This window comes from Caloenas nicobarica, chromosome 10, assembly GCF_036013445.1.
Source record: "Caloenas nicobarica isolate bCalNic1 chromosome 10, bCalNic1.hap1, whole genome shotgun sequence".
NCBI lineage: Eukaryota > Metazoa > Chordata > Aves > Columbiformes > Columbidae > Caloenas > Caloenas nicobarica.
Genome location: NC_088254.1, coordinates 5827693 through 5831551, shown reverse-complemented (window position 1 = coordinate 5831551; position 3859 = coordinate 5827693).

Here is a 3859-nt window from a genome sequence, read left to right as displayed (position 1 = left end):
AGAATAATTTAAAGTTTTATTTTTCAACAAGCCATCCCATAGTTCTTAATTGTAAAAGCTAAAATGCTCTTCCTCCTTATCTTAGAAATGTTACAGAAAACCTTTTACAGAGCTACAGCATATGTTTATTAAGCATGATTGGCATGTTCAGGGGTATTTCTGTACTCATTTGCTGCCTACTGAGCCGTGCAGAGAACTGACCACCAGGATTCCTACCTTCTATTTTAGGGCCCTCTCTTGCCATATGGCTGGAGCGTATACAACCAGTTCCCTCAGGGGAAGTTTTGCCATTTACACGCTCCTCTTGGAAATATTGTCCCTCAGCTCTCTCTGTGCAAAGCTCTCCGAGATCTTTACAGGATAAAATACACTAACTGGAGTGGCAAAAACTGCCTAATTTCATCAGGATCTGTTGTTTTGTTTTCCAGGTGAATACAGATGTTCTATATTACCTATTTTTTGATGATACGCCACACTCATTTTGCTGCTCCCTTTGTCCAGAATGAGCCTTCCAGTTTTGCAAGGGCTGCAGAGCTCTCAGAGGCCTTTGAGAAATTAGTTTTTATTTTATTTATATTTACCTCCCTGTGAGGCAACACTGCACTTTTCAAATGACACATACAGGCGTATGAGTTCACTCTGACCGACCTAATTTGAATCCTTAATCATCTTTTAAGAGGCATGTTTTCATGAACTGGCAGAACCAGTTGTAGTATAAAGTTAGGTGTCATTTCCTGCATATGCCTCTAAAAAAAAAAGAGAAGAAAAGGAAAAGCAACTCTAAGGGTATGTTTGAAGCTTTTCCAAATGAATGTATCCACCTACCCTTTTGTCTGTTAGCAGAGTCAGCCATGTGAACTCCCTTTGACCAGCCCAATCCATGCACAAAAAAGCAGGTCTGTCTCGAGGCAAATTTCTGCCTCTGTCAAGGGCTCTATGCCATGACAGAAACATTGTGATATAAAGGGGTTCCAGCCTCGCTCTGGGAAATGGTACCATATTGTCAATGAGCCTGAAGTGCAACATCACCTACTTATAGGACGGGTAGTGAATTTCAAAACCAGTATATCCTTTTCTGGTTCTTCGTGTTGGCTGTCTTGATTTTCTGAGGAGCCTCAAATTAACAGAATTCAAAATGAGTACAGTAGGTGCTCCCCAGAAGCAAGTGAAGCTGCAGCTGGGGAGTTCCTGCTCCATTTGTCAATGAGAGACATGAGAGAGCTACTGTTGTGAAAAACAGGTAACATTACAGAATTGGTATTACGTGAGAAAAGCATGGTTTGTGCTGCCTTCTTTTTTCAATATGCAAAAATAATTTGTATGCAGTCTTTCTTCACATAGCAATCGGAGAGGGAGACACTACACAAGTTATCTGATTCCCGAGCCTCACTTTCTTAGCCAGCTGGAACAGAAATTTCCAAGCAATTGAAATTGTTAATGAAAGGTGTAGCAAGCATGTTTACACGTGTCTGTACTTTTCATATTCTCTCTATGAGGGGAAAAAAATTAAATCACCATCAGCCAGTTCAGCCCCATGGATACAGGGTCATCTTGTTATAAACAAAGCTTATTAATTGGACATTTTCATGTAAGTGGAACCTCAAGATTCAGCTTTTCTGTGGAGGTGAGAATTCCTTCCCTTCTCCTCATATCTCAGACTTTCTCACGTATCCCAGAGGCTCCCATGTCATGGCTAACATTCTTTTAGAAAAATGGAGCTGCACAGGAATTCTTTAAGAGCCTATCAGCACCACTCCCAAATTAGCCAGACAGGATATTGTTTGTTTAATTTCGCAAGACATTTGCTTTCCGAAAAGCCACCTCAGTGAATTCCCAGCCATGATACTCTGCACTTTTTAAGGAGTTTTTTTGGTGGCAGAGGAGTAAGTTCTCCTAAACTAGGAACAAAACATACTGATATATATTCCATAGTACAGTCAGGTTGTTGAACAATATGTAACTAGGTGTCTTTTAAATATTCACTATACTTACCTCAGAAAGGCCCTGGTCTGTTCTAATTGGCCTTGTTGTAAGAGCAAGATAAGCACAAAGAGAAAAAAACTGTGCTTTAGAGTTGGCTGCGACTAAATCTGTGGACTTTTTCAATACTCTGGGGTTTTTGAACATTCTGTGACAGTGCAATGCTGTTTATATTTTGATGGGTTTAAATATTTTTTTTTAACAGGCATGAATGAACAATATTGTCGGTACAGAAGAGAGAGAATTTCACCCTCTAGTACCATTTTACTTAGTAATTATTACTATTATTTTACTATTACTGTCACAGGAGTTAGAGTATTAAACCAATACAGTGAGAAAGGAATGAAATCATCTTTTCTTTAAGGAGGCATAAGGAAAGCTTCTACTTTACCAATGGTCTTCCACGCTCTCTAGTAGCAATGCACATAAAACCCTGCGCCCAGTTGCAAGCCTCGCTCAACTTTGTATAGTTGGTAGCTGAAATGAGGGTATAGTCTTTCTCAGAGCAGCGTGAAGGTCACACTCTTGGTCTGAACCCACATCAGGGGCTTTATTGCCCAGGCAAGCACAGCGGCCGCAGCTGTGGGACATTCCCTCCTGCTGCAAAGTAACATCAGTTGATCCAGTGACAGCACCAGGGTGGAATTTTCTGCTGCAAGTACTGAGCACAGACAAAGAGGCTGCTTAATTTTCTCTTTGTGCAACCCAAATCCTTGTACTTTGCGCGCCGTACAAGGGAGTGTGCGTTGCGGGGATGGGGCGTGTTGTGTCTTGCCTGCTGCGCTGATGAGACTGTGAGAGACCCGCCAGAAGCAAAAACAGGTCTCCATTTAATAATACGTTATTTTGTTAATTGTTCCTCTCTCTACTGCTTGCCTCTGGCAGGCGTTGCAAGCGGAGGGTGCGAGTTGCCTCTCCAGCCAGTTTCTCTGCCCCAGCTTCTCCGGGCCTGCATCCCTCGTAGCTCCGGCTTACCCCCAGAAGGGCAGCGGACCCGCCACTGTCCCGGTTGATGTGCACTCTAACTCTGCTCTGCTTTTTCCTTTCAGATCGATGCTTGCGGCCCTTGCGCTGCAGGACCGAGGCACGTCTCCCTGCAGAGCCAGGAGCCCCGGCCAGGTAGGGCAGGGAGGGTGAAGCAGACTGAGAAGCACCGGCAGCCGCTGGTTGCTCCGCTCAGTCCGGGGAGGAGGGACGAGCCCTCCCATGCCCCGATGGTCACCTGTCCGGGGCTTTGGGTCGCACCTCAGCCCCTTCCCCCGCGGTTTGGGCGGATTCAGACACCCTGCCCAGCCCGCCCAGCCGCGAAGTTTGGGCTGCTCAGTAGAGATGCCCCCTCCTCCTCCCCTGCCTCTGGCTGCGGGGGGGAAGGTCTTAAAACACATTCATTCCGTACGTGCATGCGGTTAACCCCTTCCTGCCCCTCCGGCTGCCTCCCCCCTCAGTTCCCAGTCGCCCTCCTGCTTTAAAACACATCGATTCCCACGGGTGGGGACGGCTGGGGTCACCCAGCCACCCTGCCCACCCCAGCAGCCTGTGCCGCCGTCTCCTCTGGTCCCCGGGCTCCGGCTTGCTGCTGGTTTTTTTTTTTTTTTTTTAAACAGTGAAACGTCCCGTCCTGCCTATTTGGAAATGGGAACAAATTGCTCCCCCGCCTTACCTCGCCCATCGCATCCCATATATAGTCATATCTACGGTCAAATGGCAGGCGGCAGCGAATGGGAGCGCTGAGCCTCCGAAAAAAAGCTGGGGGGGAGTGAAAGAGGGAAAGGGGTAGGGACAAACGGAGGAGGGAGGAAAAAAAAGCCCTTTCCAAAAAAGTATTGGATGTCTTGAGGAATGCAGTCAGCCCCCTGGGAACCTACATATCTGTGAGGCG